Below are 16,826 nucleotides of genomic sequence, written 5' to 3'. Positions count from 1 at the left end.
AGCTTTTGAAGTGCCACTTGCACATCAACTGGCCACATTGGCCACGTCTACTCTATATTCTAGTGAGAGTTGTTCACATGGTCCGAGGAAATTGAAGCCTGCTTGTTGATATGTTGGATCAGAGACTATTTATTTGTGGGGGTGTTTTCTATCCAAGCTTTCCTTGGGGTTTCATTAGCGTTTTGAAGTTGGAGATGTTCGCTTTGTACCCAGAAGACATTTCAAGACATGCTGTGAGTGGTCTTGAAGGTCTCTATGGAAGGGGAGGTCCAAGTTGCTGCTGATCATGGTTATTTCTCTGCGTGTTTCTGTGTTTCATTGACTGGTGGGAGGGGCAATATTTGGGAGGACTGATAATCACTGAATTGGAGTTGATCTCAGAGTTCCAGAGTTTATCCTCATTACTGAGTGAAGTTGTTTGTCAATGTGTTTGATGTGACAGCTTGAGGCTTATGCTGTGCACAGTACTCAGCTGTTGAGAAGACCAGAACTACAGTAGAAGTATGAAAGACAGTGGTTTTTGCACCCCAGCTTGTGCCAGCGAGCTTGCAGATGATGTTCACTTGTGTAATGGACTTTTCGGCAGTCATTCAGATGTGGTAACGGTAAGTTAGGGATTGGCCAAGGGTCACTCCAAGATAGTAGGAATCAGGGCATGCCGCACTTTTTCTCCACAGGAGGTGACATTTAGGGTTTTGTGTTCCTTGCCACTTTTCCAGGTGGAATGCAGAGATGTTGGACTTGACTGGGTTTGGTTGCACTTTGGGGTGTATGATGGCAGCCACCTTGTGGCTTACCCTGTCATCATAATAGCGATTGAATGCCCTTTACAGGTCCCCTGGTTAATGGAGCAAAACTTCAAAAAAAATCAGCAATGGCAATACTATTGAATGTCAAGGGAGATGGTTAGATTTTCTCTTGTTGACGATGGTCATTGCCTGGCACTTGAGTGGCATGAATGTTATTTGCCACTTATTCGCCCAAGCCAGAATGTTGTCCAGATCTTGCTGCATGTGGGCACAGACTGCTTCAGTATCTGAGGAGTTGCAAACCGCATTGAAGATCGTGCAATCATCAGCAACATCCCCACTCCTGACATCATGTTGGAGGGAAGGTCATTGAAGCAGCTGAAGATGGTAGGGCCTGAGGAACTCCTACTTGGGGCTGTGATGATTGGCCTCCAACTATCACAAACATCTTCCTTTGTGCTAGGTATGACTCCAACGAGTGGAGATTTGCAAGGGCTCCTTGGTGTCACACTTGGACACATGCTAGCTTGATATCAAGGATGTTGCCTTGAGGTCACCTCACTTCTGGAATTCAGCTCTTTTGTCCATGTTTGGACCAAGACTGTAATGAAGTCTAGAGCCAGGTGGCTCTAGCGGAACCCAAAAAAGAGCCACTTGATAGCACTGTCCATGACACCTTCCATAACTTTGCTGATGATTGAGAGTAGATATGGGTCATTATTTGGCTGGATTGGATTTGTTCTTTTTATGGACAGGACATACCTGGGAATTTTGCACATTGTTATAGCAGACATGATGTACAAAAACACCCCCCTTCTGTTCATCACCACGTACACCCTGACCTAAGGAATGAGTGACTGACTATCTGCAAGCATCTCTCACTGCTATAGGTGATGTCCAGGCCAGTCATTCCACGTAGTGCCTTCAACTGCAACATCAATGTGGCTGGACAATCAGGCAGGGCCAACAACAAACTGGATGCTCCTTCCAAATTTCTGATTGAAATTATAAGAGATGCAAAGCTGTGTGATGTGTTCAGCAATGTGTAGATGGAATGGTGTGTAGATACACCTGGGTTCAGGCCAAATGAATCCGTCCAGTTCACAATGGATGTCCTATTTGTGTCCTGAGTGCTCACCGTCAGATCCACTGACAACCAGCCAGTGCTTTTCCTGACTACTGCCCCCTACTGGAAGACCAGAGCATTATCAGGAGGATATGGAAGCTGAACTTAAAATTGTTGACCCCAAAAAACATTGAGGAACTCAAAGGGAATTACAAAGGTTGGAGAACTGCAAAGCTCCTCTTTGATTCCCTGGCATATTGGTGGAAGTCATAAAGGTAAATATCAAGAAGTTTGTCATCTTTAAAGATGTTCAGAAGATAAGATATAGAGAGAGTCAGACTGAAATGCCCTGAGTGCAGAAAGCCATGCAGAACCTGCTCCTGATGTGGTCGAAGTGGATCAGTGTCAAGGAGGATCTCCAAGAGATGAAGAGTCAGCAGGCCTTGCTCTTTGCCAACGAGACCTCCCAAGCTCATCATCCAGTCCAAAGTCTGCTCGATAGAGCAGGATGAGACATACCTGCCTTTCCCCTTCAAAAGGTATACAAAGAGCCCTGTGATTAGCAACCTGAAAGAAGACAGCTGCTCGGTAATGTCATTGTAACCTGACGTACTAGGGATCAGCAAATCCTTTTGTGCAGGCTGAATGACCTGAAACCTACTGACAGCACAGCATCCCTGACCTTCCTGTCCTCTATCATGAAGGTCTTGGATGACAGTAAGTTAGAAAGTCCGGGAAACCACTAACTGGACGAGCTGACAAAGATCATCCGGTCCTTTGAGATGCGTAAAACTCTTGGAAGCAACGGTTTACTGACTGACTTATATTCAGTCTGTGAAGTTGGAGCAGCCCAGACATGCTGGAAGTGTATGTGAATATGCTTCTGGCCAGCAGTAGACTGAAATCCATGAGGAAAGGCATCATTGCCCTCATCTGTAAGTAGAAATGGAAAAGGGAGGAAATCCAAAATTGGCAGAGTATTTTACTGCTTAAGGTGGACTTACAAAATTCTGTCCAAGGTCATCGACAATTGGGTCAAGTCTGTTCTGGAGTTGGTGATTCACCCTGATCAAACTTGTGCTGTACCCGGTAGGTAAATCTCTGATAGCCTCATGCTGCTCAGGAATATGATCACTTGCATACAAGACAGGGGGTTCACACCTGCCTCATCAGCTTAGACCAGTTGAAGGCCTTTGACAGAATATCACAAACCTATATGATGGAATTTGTGGGGGGAATCTGCAATTGTATCCTCTGCTCTACACAATTATCAATAGCACAGATTCAATCAATGGGTGAGAATTGGAAAGCTTCCTGAACAAATCTGGAGTCAGGCAATATTATCCTCTATTCTCTGTCTTGTTCAGATGCTTTATTGAACCCTTTGCCGCATCTATCAGGAAAGATGCGAACATAAAAGGGGTGACAATCCTAGGCAACAGAGGCATACAGGTCAAAGCCTCCCTGTACATATATGATGCGATATCTTTTCGGATCTTCTGTTGATTCATAGACTGATGAGCATCTGCAATCAGTTCAAAGGAGTCTTGGGAACTAAAATAAATCACCGGCAAAATCCAGGCCATGGCCATTGGGAACTGGGCTGAGTGATCTGTTGTCCCCTGGTCATGAAGAGGTTCATGTCTATAATGTTATTGGAAATTATTTTTTAAAGTAGAGTTTAGTTGTGTGTGTGTGTGTGTGTGTGTGTGTGTGTGTGTGTGTGTGTGTGTGTGTGTGTGTGTGTGTGTGTGTGTGTGTGTGTGTGTGTGTGTGTGTGTGTGTGTGTGTGTGTGTGTGTGTGTGTGTGTGTGTGTGTGTGTGTGTGTGTGTGTGTCTTAATTGGATTAAAGCCAGCTAGTCTGGGTGCTTTGATGTATAGAAAGAAGTAGGTTTGAAATTGTAATTAGATAAACATAGAGAAGTTTAGAGACAGGTGTTAAAGATGTGTATTTGCATTTGTTGAATGAAGCATTCAAGAGTGGGAGTAAAAGTTTGCACCTAGCTGGGAAATGCCAAGCAATGTGTTTATATAACTCATAAAATTTGTGGGATGACAATATTATTGTTAGGAGGTGTAATGTTACAAGCGTGGTGATACAATGGAAAATTTGCATTCAAAGGAAAAGCTATAAACAGAAAGGAGTTTGTGTGTGTAAGGCAGAGGCACTTAAGATCTAACCAGCCTGTATGCCTGCAACTGTGTTTGCAAGGAACTTCATTTTGAATTTGTATGGTCAAATGTGCTTTGCCTGGGGCCTTTTTGAATCTGAGTTTTACTGTTGCCTTAATGGGGGTGTAACTGAGAGTCAGATCAACTTGGGGATTTGTTTAAAAAATTGTTATAGTAGGAATTTGTAGCCATGTGTATGTATTTAATTTGTTAAATTAATAAATGCTTAATTTAGTTTTATATTAAAAATAACCTCTTGAGACTTAGTGGTCTTATAACTGCTGAATTCAAAGCCTGCATCTTGAAATATACAAATTGTAAAAATGGATAATGGCAGTTGTTTCAAGTTTCCCTCTGGGATTTGAGCAACTCAGCCTTTACCATCGGCTGTGTCATAATACCCTTTCACTGTCAGGTTAGAGTATCTAAGGGTGCTGAGGGTATGGTTCAGAGGGGCCAGGGTGTGAATCAAAAACTGGGAGGAACATCTAGCCATGGTGAAACAGAAGTTGGTCATGAGAGAGTGACAGTCCCTCTTCATTGCGGGTAAGAACCTTGGTCATCATGTGTGAGGTGAACTTGGTGTTGCCATATGTGGTGCACGACCGGCCAATAACCCCCTCTAGCACATAGGCAGTCACCCAAGCCATATTTCCCTTTATCTGGAGATTGGATCATGTACAAATCTCTAGATAAAGGGGGGAAAAAACCCAACATCACACTCATTCTGTGTGATTGCAACAAGTTGTGTGTAGGTCTTCAGAACGAAAACACCAAATGTCACAACTGAGGTTCTATTTTGTCCCCAGTGTTGCGAAGGATGGATCTGGCCATGTTGCCACTGGAGCTCCATTCTGTTGGCATGTGCCGTAGTACCCGCCCTTTATGGAGAAGTTAATGTAGAAAAACGCCTTTGTTCACAAGGCCATCAGGCAGTGGTCCTTGAGGCCCTGCAGGAAAAGGAAATGGTGAATCCTATCGGATGGTTTGCTGAGCAGACTGTCAAAGCCATTTACCAGAATGCCCTATCTCAGAAATTCCAAAAAAGCACAAAGACATAGCTTGGCTGGTGGTGATGAAGGCAATCACTGTCAGATGCTTCAAGCACACCTGAGTCTCAGTGCTACTGTAGGCCCTTTTTGAGGTGGCTGCAGTGGGGATGAATCTGTCGCCCACCTCCTTCTGGAATCTGCCTTTGAAAGCAGATCTGGAAAGAGATGCAGTAGTTTTTGTCGAGGTTCATCCTGAGCAGGACTTTGTTCTACAGGCTGTTCCCAGGGACATAGAGTGAGACAAACATCAACTGCTGGAGGACCATCAACTCAGTGAAAGATGCTGTTTTGTCTGCCTGAAACTTACTAGCCTTAAGAGATATCCACACTGAATTTTGCAGACTGGTACATTCCAAGGTTCTGGGCTATGTGCAGAGGGACACACTAGAACTTGGGCTCAATTGGGAAAGTCACAGTTTAAGGCTCACCTGCCATAGTATACCCAGGGGTGGGAAACCATGTAAAACTCCTTGGACTGTATATTTGACTTGAAATGTAAATATAACCTGAAACTGTAAGCGTAGCAAGATACCTCAGGGTGTCACTCACTGCATTTAACAAAACTGATTTTGTTTTGCACTTCATGTAATGAGACATTTGAAGTTATATACATTTACAAAGTTTATAAATAAAGTATATTTTTGGGAAAAAAATTTCCATATTGTCATGTAGATGCCAATGTTGTACCTGTACTAGAACCGTTTGGCCAAGAGTGCGGCTAGTCCTGAATCTTATGTCTTCAGTATTACAATCAGGATTTTGTCAGGGTTCATGGTCAGTGCCTTCAGCCCTTTCTTAAAAGCGTGTGGAGTGTATTTAATTGTCTGAAGATGAACATCTGTTGATGTTCGGGACCTCGGGAGGAGGCTGAGATGATTCATCTACTCAGTACTTCTGGCTGAAGATGGTTTTAAATACTTGAACCTTGTCTTTTGCACTGACGTGCTGTGTTCTGCCATCACTGAGGATGGGGGTATTTGTGGAGCCTCCTCCAGTTGTTTAATTGTTTACCACCATTCATTACTGGATGTGGGCAGAACTGCAGAGTTCATGTGCACATGCAAAAGGACAAAAATGGCATTGGAAAATTATGGAAGTAAGAAGGAAGAACTGAAGAAGGAAAGCTTGCCTTCATTGCAAGCGGAGTTTTAATTCTTGAAATTGGTAAAAATATTCTTTGGACCAAGAGAAAAGTGATTTGAGAACTCATGTGACCTAAAAAGATGTGTAAAGTACATTACTTTACCAAGAGTTAAATGATATTGGAAGAAATGCTTTAGTAATGGGCCAGATTGGATTAATGGTGCATTTAATAAGTATTTATTTTATATTAATTTCAAATCCAGTACTGAAAAGTAGTTATGTGACTGTTTAGAAGATATCATGACTTTATTTTCAAAGTTAGGAATTTCTTGATGAAACTTGTATTAATTGTGGGATTTATGTATTTCTTGTCTGCTTTAATTTTTTTGTTGTTCTGTTACAGTTTGACTTGAATTTAGCAGAATGGGAAGTTGTCCACTAGGTGTCAGCCTTGGCTGAATGGTAGAATACTTATTTCTCAGTCAGAAGGACGTTTGTTTAAGTTCCACTCCAGAAATTGGAGCACTCTACTGCAGTACTGTGGGGTTTCTGCACTATTAGCAGTGCCATTCTTTGGATGAGACATTAAACCAAAGTTTCCTTCACATTGCACATGAAAGATTCCATTGCATTATTCAAAGAGAAGCAAGGGATTTCTCTCTGGTATCCGGACCAATGCTTATCTGTTAACCAACAGCATTAAAAGAGATTATCTGGTCATTATCTCAATGCTGTTTATAAGATCTTGTTATGTGCGTATTGGTTGCCGTGTTTCCTACATTGCATCAGTGACTAACTTGAAAAGTAATCAAATGTCTGTGAGGTGCTTAGGGCTGCTCTGAAATGGTGAAAGACACAACATAAATGCAATGTTTTTTCTTTCATTATTTGTTATCTGGCTGAAAGCATTGGCATAATTGTTCACAGCTGATACAAAGATTTGTTTCAGTTAGGATCTTAAATAAGAAGAAAATCAGATCTAGATGCTATGAAAGAATGGGAGGATATAATTTAACACAAATAAATGTAGTGTTATGCACTGGGTAGTGCAAATTCCAAGCATGTGTATGCCATGTAGGAAAGAAACCTAGGTGTTATAGTACATGAATTTTTTAAGATCTGTGCCACAAGGCTATAGGAAAAGAAAAGAGGTTAAGTTGCTAGGATAATCCAATACATAATTTTCTACACACCCATCACCTACCTACCAACCAATGACCTCATCAATAAGTACTCAAGTCTTCAATCCATAGATGGATGTAGCACTGCTGCAAGCCTCATACCAACAGCTCTCACTGGCACATTAGCAGCTATTCACTATGACAGCCCCATCAACCAAATATATTACAGGACGCTCAATGACACACTTCCCTCTTTGCTGCAGGAGAATGTGGTGCATAACAGGATGCAGCAGGAAATGATGGCATGAGAACAAGTACACTTTAATGAATAGAGAGAATGCTGGCCATCATAGGAAGGGGTATTGCTGAGCCCAGGGCTAATGATGGGGTTGAAATGATGGTTAATGAGGGTGTCTGCATAGCTAATTTTCCTCCTCGCATCCCTCACTATCTTCTGACTGAGAAGCAGCCATTGGTGTGAGAATGCACTTCTTATTTTATCCTCTTTCTCACCACAATCCTGTTCATTTTTCACTTCAGATTCCCAAGAACAGGAACCTTCCTAGTCAGAATAGGAAGATGATAATAAAGATGAAGAGACACCATCACTCCACAGTAGCCACGTTACTGACGCTTCATAATTTAGAGGCTAGAACAGAGGAGGAATCTGCACATAGTGAGGCACTGGGCATGTGGGAAGGAGCCAGGGCAAGGGGAAAGGATAGCAAGGTATCAACTTGCTAGAGGCTGAGGTCACACATTGCAGAGAAATCAGCTGAGGGATTTTTAAAAAAATTATTCATGGGATGTGAGCGTTGCTGACATTTATTGCCCATCCCAAATTGCCCTTGTTCAGATTAATGAACCAGGTGGGATTTTACAACAATCAGCAATGGTTTCATGGTTGTCATCAGACTCTTAATTCCCGATTTTTTTTTTTTTTATTGAATTCAAATTCGATCTAACATGGTGGAATTTGAACCCAGATCCCAGAGCATTACCCTGGGTTTCTGGATTATTAGTCCAGCGATGATATCACTATGCCATCACCTCCCCGAAATGATGGGGTAGGTTACAAAAGAAGGGCTGCAGCAGAAGCTCATACTTCTACTATTGTGGCTCTGGATACTGTTGTTCAAAGAAGAGGTCTGGGTGCCACAGCAGCCCATCAATCTGTTCTCAAACAGATCAGTAGGATTGCTGGGGTGCTGATCCACGAGGGTAGCAGTGGCTCCGAGGAAAACAAATCACCTGTCCTCTCTTCAATTGATAGCATTGTGCTCCCACCCAACACTCTGCCAGTGCCCTTGCTGTTGCATGTCAACCAGGCAGCCCAGACTGCTGTTGCCCAGGTTAAAATGGTGCATTTGAAGCCAAGCTTTCTACTTAAAGAACTGTTCAAGGTCCACCTCCAAACCCATATGCAGTCTCCCCAGTTGAATGTTAGCCATGCTGCAGCCACCGGATTAGCACCTCCCAGAAGCACTAGGAGAGGCAAAGGCAAACAGATGACAGGCACTAAGGGAGTGACCAAGGTTGATAAGTTTTTTTTGTATACATAATATTGCGATTAAATTTATAAATTTCGTTTGCAATGTGCAGCTTCTGTTTGTATGTTGTTGGACAGAGAATGATGTGCTGGTCAGTGATAGAAGAAAGGTACAGAGCATGAGACTGTTAGTGAATGGGAAAGTGTAGACGAGATTACTGGAATCATTCATTAATAATTTCATCATGTAAAGCCTGAGCAGAAAGGGGCTGACTATGCTGTAGCTTCAATTCCCCTTCCTGTTCCTTTACACCCTGTTCCATTTCCTCCTCCTCCTACCTTCTTCTCTTCTTCCTCACACACCTGCTCCTCAGCTTCTGGCTTGAAAAGTGAAAGGCTGACCCCCTCATACTGGTCAGGTTACGCAACATTCAGCATACTATCGCTAGTAATACCAGCTCTGTGGCAAGGAACCTCCTGAACAGTACAGGCAACAAAAGTGTTTTTTGAGGATGTTGATGGTCTGACTAGCTGACAGGAAACAGAGATTAGGCATAGGTGGGTCATTTTCTGGTTGGCAAGATGCAACGAGTGGTGTGCCACAGGGATCAGTGTTGGAGCCTCAACTTTTTATAATTTATACAAATGACTTGGATGAAGGGCTTGAAGGTATGGTTGCTAAATTTGCCAATGACACAAAGCTAGGTAAGTTGTGAAGTAAGGAGTTTACAAAGGGATACAGATAGGTTAAGTGAGTGGGCAAAGATCTGGCAAAGGGAGTATAATGTGGGAGAAATTGTAGAGCTCTGAGATACAAGGGATTTGGGTGCATGAATGCAAGAAAGTAATTAGGAAAGCTAATAGAATGTTATCGTTTATTGTGATTGGAATTGAATACTTAGGTCCCTTTGAGAAATTGGTTTGCAACTGACCGCAGTGTGTGGTCCTTGAAGGGACTGCTGGACGCAGCCACCAGAAAAGTAAGATTTCAGTAGCCCCACCTCAATGATTTTGTCTTTGAACCCTCTCACACATCATACTTTTGGAGGGTTGTAAGAGTATCTTTAATCAATACTGTCACCCCCTTCTGCTTCTATTTTACTTCACCCATCTAGCTGAAGTATTTTGCAATGCTTCTGTGGAATATGGTAAAGTGCTAAATTAATACAATTAAAAAGATATATATCTTATAGAAATTAACTGTATCAACACAAGAGGGCACTTTCATACCATTTTACACTGTAAGCAATTTTTTAAGCAGTTGATAAACCCTATCTAGTGGTTTTTATTACAAATGTATATTGTTTCTGTTTTGTTTCTTTTTTTGTCTTTTTCCCCCTTGCTTCTCCACTTTAACACAGGGCAGAATGTGCAAAGGCCTGGGTGGAAGGAAGTGCAATGCCAGGGAGCATGAGCCATTTTCTAAACCTCATTAAAATGACAGTAAATCAACTCCCATCTGAAGGTGAGAGGAATGGCTTGGAAGCTGATGGTGGGAGAGGGGTGGAAATGGGATGTCAAGCAGCTGAAAGCTGCTTCTGGGAACTTGGAATGTTGTCAGGCCCAGAGGATATTTCAATATTCATGAAGCCCCCATTGGGTGTGGAGGTTGCATAAACAGTTTCAGAAACGTGGGAATTAAAATAGTCGCTATTTTAATACATTTCCCCAAAGTGAGCCTATGGTTCCATTCCTAGTGTGCATTTATTAGGCTAGAGCTTCTATGTAATTGAGGAGACAGATACTGAAAAATTATCTACACAAGTTTACAGCAGAGCACATTGAGCCCATTTAATCTATGTTGCCCCATTGTTGCAGTAATCCAAAACTAATCTCACTGCCTTATTCTCTTTCAGCATCCTGTAACTTCCTCTGCTGAAAATGTTTTCACTTTTCCCTTAAAACATTGCAATGGGCTTTACTCCTATTCCTTGTTGCAAGTACCCCATGCTCTAACAATCTGTTACTCCTGGTGGAATCATTACATTTCTGTTGGCATTGCAGCAAGGTCCTGATAAAAATGCAGATGGCATTCAGATGTTAGGCTGTATTGTGCCAATTTGTCATGATAATTGTCTGCTGTATGGGGAAGAGCACCTCCTTTCCATTGTTGACTTATTCCACCAGCATCTCCAAAGAGGTATCTGAGAAACTTGGGCGCTGATGGAACTCATGTTAGCCATAGAAAATCTCTCAGGCCATCATGCTTCCCTCCTTTGCCTGCAAAAGAAGCACCTTCCATTTAAGCTGTTGTCTCAAGTGTCCATAACAATGGCCAATTAGCCACATCCCAAACTGCATGTTGCCAAGAGGAATGCATTTTGCACTGGTGGCTCACCTCTATGAAGTCAATGACGGGGAACCCAGAAATTGGGACAGATCCCCCTCAACTCCTACAAGTGGTCTTTGCTCTCAGCCACCCACTTCTTACCATTTCCTATCGGAGGAATAAAATCGCCCCTGTTGAGTCTCCAATAACTGAACAGAGCTGGGAAAATTTGAATACAATGTAATCAGGTTTGCCAGGAGTCTTGAAAGATTTCCAGAAAGCACTTAACAGCCTTGTTTACTTCCCAGCAGTCAGTTATATAGCAACACTGACAAAGTTCTGTCTACCCTCTCAGTCAGGAAAGGGTAGGACTGGGAAGAGTAAATCACTATGTAAAAAATGGTGAGAAAATCCAACAAGGTCAGAATAACTTCCTTGTGCCTGGTAGCTTGATAAATATCCGACAAATTGAATGAGTAGATTCTGACTCAGAGATTCTTTTCTAAAATAGACTGATAGATTCATACAAGTACAAGAAATAGGAGTAGAAGTAGTCCACATGGCCTGTTGAACCAGCTCCTCCATTCAATATAATCATGGCTGATCTTGGGTTTCACCTCCACTTTCCTGCATGTTCCCCATTTCCCTTAATTCCCTGGGAGACTGAAAATCTTTCTAACCCAGCTTAAATGTATTCAGTGTTGGAGCATCCAGAACTCCCTGCGGTAGAGAATTCCAAAGATCCGCAATTCTTTGAGGGAAGTAATTTCTTGTCATTGTGATTGACATCCTTGAGGGGTATTTTTGCCAGGTGCGTTTACTTGAACAGCCCGCAGAAAGGCATATTCATACAGCTGGGACACTTCTAGTCGAGGTACCAAGGTATCTTCCACAATGCAAACTATTGGGATTCTATTTTGTTTGAGATTTTCTTTGCTTAAAAAATAATGATATTTTTATTTTTATTTTTCCTGGTTGAATTAGTGAGGATCACAATTTCTCTTTTAATGAATTTCTCTGTTGGCCAGCAAGGACAGTGCCTTACCTTCCATGTTCAGATTTGTTAAGAGGGGGGTGGCGAAATTGGGCTTGCTAGCAGCCATCTTTGGGTGCTATGAGGCCCCCTAACGTTCCAAAATAGGAACCATGGCTCACATGCTTACTTCTGACGCAAAGTGCACCAGATACTATATTGGTAAGTGGGCTAGTGCAAGTACATCATAACACCCACCAGGAGAGTACAGGACAGGCAGCTCATGATGCCAAGCAGTGTGGAATGCTGCTTTACTACCAGGGAACATGCATCTAATGACAACAAGGACCCACCAGCACTATTACAATGTTGGGTCCCAAGTTCCTCTGTCAGGCACTGAGTGCCTTTGCAGGAGGAATGCCCCAGCCTCCTCCTGGCTCCCAGGAGATGTCAAGCAGCCCTCAGAGATTCATGTACCATGCTCTCCACATGGAAACAGGCCTGCCTGCCCCCGGGTTAATTCCAGGATGAGGCCCTTAAATGACCATTAATTGTCCACTTAAGGGCCTCAATTGGCAGCAGTGTCTGAAGGCCAGCCATAGGCCTTTCCCCTACCCTCAGACTTAATGAATGACATGTCTTGCCCTGCGGTGTTTGTTTTAAGTGGTTCGCGCCTCATTGCTGGATACGTTGGCTTGAGAGACGATGCTGCTTTTCTTGACATGGACTGCCTTTCTTGCCACCAGATTTGGAGGATCTTGTGAAGGTATCCCTCCAATGCTCTGAGATGCCTGTTGTAGGTTGTCCAAGTCTCTGAAGCATATAGGAGTGTGGGGATCACTGGTGTCTGGTGAACCATGACCTTAGTCTCAGATTTGAGACCCTGGTCCTCAAATGTTCATTTCTTCATTTGGCTGAAGGCCGAGCTGGCACATTGAAGGCGATGATGAGTTTCCTCATCTATGCTTTCATGGGGAGAAGGCTTCCAAGGTATGGAAAAAGGTCCATATTATCCAGGATCTCACCATTGATCTTAATTGACAAGGGGAGGTATTCTGCTGTGGGACCTCATTAGAAGAGGACCTTAGTTTTCAGGGTGTTTAGTGAGAGGCCAACTTCTAATACGCTTCAGAGAAGGAGTCAACAATGACCTGGAGCTCAGTTTCTGAGCATCATCCATATACTGAAGCTCCATGACTTTGCAAAAATCACAGATCTGTAACATTAAGAAAGGAAAATGAAACAGTGTGTTTAACTGGACAGCTGTGTCATGTTTCTGTTGCTTTTCAATGGGTAAGGAGATGAAACTGCTGGCTATATTAATCAATGTATCAGATATCTGTTTCATACATGTGTAGCTGGCACATTAACTAATACAGCAACATCAGTCTGAACAAGCTAAAGGTGGAAGCTTTAAAAGCAGTAATATTTATTGCCACTAGCAGTACTGTGTCTAAGTTGCAGATCAGTTGCTGATGCCCTTGCACAAGTGACAAAACTGCAGCTGGCTCGTTGCTCCCCCAGAGTCTGCAGAGCACTGTCCTTGATCACTGACATTTAACCTCACCATCAGTCGCTGCCCATCACAGAAAGTGACAGTTTGCATCTAGATGGTTTGTGGCTCTTAAAAGCTGGTACCAGATTAACTTTCTTTATGTGCACAACTTTATTTTATCTTTTTCTGAGCTGAACTCATAAATGCTTCCTCTTTATTTATTCATGAGCTGTGGGTATAGCTAGCAAGGCCAACATTTATTGCCCATCCTAAATTGCCTCTAAGATTGTGGTGGTGAGCCTCATCTCGAACCATTACAGTCCATGTGGGATAGGCACTCCCAAAGTGCTGTTGGGAGGGAAATTCTAGGATTTGACCCAGTGGCTAAGAAGAAATGGCAAAGTATTTCCAAGTCAGGATGGTGTGTGGTTTGGATGGGAACTTGGAGGTTTCCATGCACCTGCTGCCCTTCTTCCAAGTGATAGAAGTCACATTGTACTGTAGAAGAAGCTTTGGCAAGTTGCTGCAGTGCATCTTATATATGTTGGTGTTGGAGGGAATGAAAGTTTATTTTAGTGAATGAAGTGCACATTGTTGCTTTGTCCTGCATTGTGTCAAGCTTCTTGAGTGTTGTTGTGGCTGTTCTCATTCAGGACAGTATTCCATCACACACCTGACTTGTGCCCTCTAGTTGTGGAAATGCTTTAAGGAGTCAGGAGTGAGTCACTTGCTGCGGAATACTGGCGTCTGACCTTGTGATCACAGTATTTATTTGGCTGGCCCAGTTACGTTTCTGGTCATTGGATATTAATGTTGGGTGATTCAGGGATGGTAATTACATTGAACTTCAAGGGGAAGTAGGTGTTCTCTTGTTGAAGATGATATTTGCCTGGCACCTGTGTTGAGCAAATGCTACTTGCCACTTCATTTATAGCCCTCTTTCTTGTAATATAATAGGTGTGGTATGTAAAAACAAATTTACTGTTACTGTAAATATTTTTTTCTGCCAACAATTATTGAATAAACACAAACATTTCAGAAATATTGAAAATACTCTAAACATTACAATAGTCCTATGCTAGTCCTACAGAACAACAGTACTGTAAACATTTCAATTTTTTAAAAAAATGCACACCCAGTATCCTTCTATTGTGCTCATTCATAATGTTATTTGAAAGCAAGAAATATACCACTGACCTAAATTCTGGGAAATTGCTCAAGGAAGTCATTCATTTTTTTTTTGCATTCTAGGACCTGATGCCATCTCTTAAAGTGTTCACACTCGCAAGGAATTGGGCGCACTGGTAAACTCATCAAACTTAAAGGGTGAGGGTTTACCGGCCTCTGGGTGGTGGGCTTGGGGGTGGGGGTGTAGGTAGAATGCTAGGGAGGCACAGCGGGAGGGGTTTCTGACGCAGTCCCATTGCTGGGTCATTTTACTAATTAAGGGACCTCATATACACCATCTTTCTGGGCTACTGGCATTTCTCCGGTGGCATAGTGGCCTTGCCATGTGGGGAGGTCAGAGGTTGACAGCTGCATGGAAGGGGCCTCCTAGAGGTTTTCAGGGGGTAGGTGGGCAACGTATTTGGAGGCTCCATGACCTGTGTGGCAGCACTTTGTGACCCCAACAGCAGATTTGGAGAAGGTACGTTGGCAATCACTGGGGCCTGCTAACCTGGCCTCAGCAATGAAGAACATCTTCTAACCCCTCTGTGAAGGCAGATCAAAATGGAGATGCCCTCTTGTTCTCCTTGCAGCGTCGGAAACGGCCACTTCTCTTGTGATGCTGCAGAGCTGCCAGTGCTTCTGAATGGGCCAGAAGCTTGGAGACCCAACCTGCCTGCCTTACTTGGACACCAGGGCCAGTAGCAGTCAAGTAAGAGGCACAGCTAGGAAGATTGCAACTGTGTTCTCACTGCTTGCCTGCACAGGCTCAGGACCTGCATTTGGTCCTGATGTCTGGATTTAGGCCCTTCCAGGAACATCCTGACCAAATCTCAGCGTAATTGCATTTATGTGGAAAATGTGAGGTTGTCCATTTTGGCAGGAAGAATAGAAAAAACAATATTGTTTAAATGGGGAGAGACTACAGAATACTGCCCTATAGAGGGATCTGGATGTCCTTGAAGACGAATCATAAAAAGTCAACATGCAGGTACAGCAAGGGGTGGACTTTATGGGCAGATGAATTACCTGATCCCCGCCCCCCCCCAAGCACCTTGCCATCCAGAAATAAGCTGCCCTGTGGTGATAATACTCTGGAACTGGCCATAAGAGGGCAAGAGTGGGCTTACACCCCTCAGGGACAGGAAGTCCCTTCCTAGAGAGTTGCCAGCCAGTCAGATTGGCCGGCAGCTCTGTAGTTCACCAATACGTGTGCAGAAGTGGTCATTGCTGGGACTACAGGCAGTGGAGAAGAAGAGAAAATGAATGCCAGATGTTAATCCGGGGATGTTGGGTGGGCACGGCTGGGAGACTCCAGCAAGGTGTGGGAGGGAGGCAGGGGGTGGGGTGGGTGCTCATGTTAGAGAGGTCAGTGGAGGAGGGACAAATAGTGGTACCATCTTGGAGGGATGTCCCTGATGGGCACAATGACCACCCCTCCAACCACCTCCCCCCCCCCCCCCCCCCACCCCTTTCTGCTGCCTTTAGCCCATGGTGGAAGTGGAATGAGGCCTTTAAGTGGTAGCTAATTGGCCACTTAAGGGCCTCATTAGGTCTAAGTGCAGCTGGCTGCCTGATGCCTCATCTGTCCCCCCACCCACACCCTGTAATATGTGGGACAAGTTAGAGGTGGGCGGGAAGGTAGCTGTTTGGCCACCCACTTAATTTTTGTGCCCTCGTCACCTTCAAATATGCCTGTTGTGGGGGGGCCTTAAAATTCACCTCCAAGTAATTAGGAAGGCAAACAAAGTGTTGGCCTTTGGAGCAAGGAGGATGGAGTACAAAAGTGGAGAATCTTGCTTCAACTGTACAGGCCATTGCTGAGACTACACTTAGGGTACAGTTTTGTTCACCTTATTTAAGGAGGGGTGCACTTTCACCGCAGTTCAGAGAAGTTTTATTAGGCTGATTCTTGGGACAAAAGTGTTGTCCAATGAGGAAAGGTTGAGCAGGTGGGACCTTGGCTTGCTGGAGTTCAGAAGAATGAGAGGTATAAGATTTTGAACAGGCTTGACAGGATAGATTCTTAGAGGATGTTTCCCTTCGTGGCAGAATCTAGATCTAAGGGCCACAGTTTCAAAATAAGGGATCTTCCATTTAAGATGGAAATGAGGAGGAATTTCTTCTCTCAAAGGATTACTAGCATTTGGAATTCTATTCCCCAATGAGCAGTGGATACTAGCTCATTG

The sequence above is a fragment of the Carcharodon carcharias genome, chromosome 12 (assembly GCF_017639515.1).
Source record: "Carcharodon carcharias isolate sCarCar2 chromosome 12, sCarCar2.pri, whole genome shotgun sequence".
Taxonomy (NCBI): Eukaryota; Metazoa; Chordata; class Chondrichthyes; order Lamniformes; family Lamnidae; genus Carcharodon; species Carcharodon carcharias.
This window is presented reverse-complemented; position numbering follows the sequence as displayed.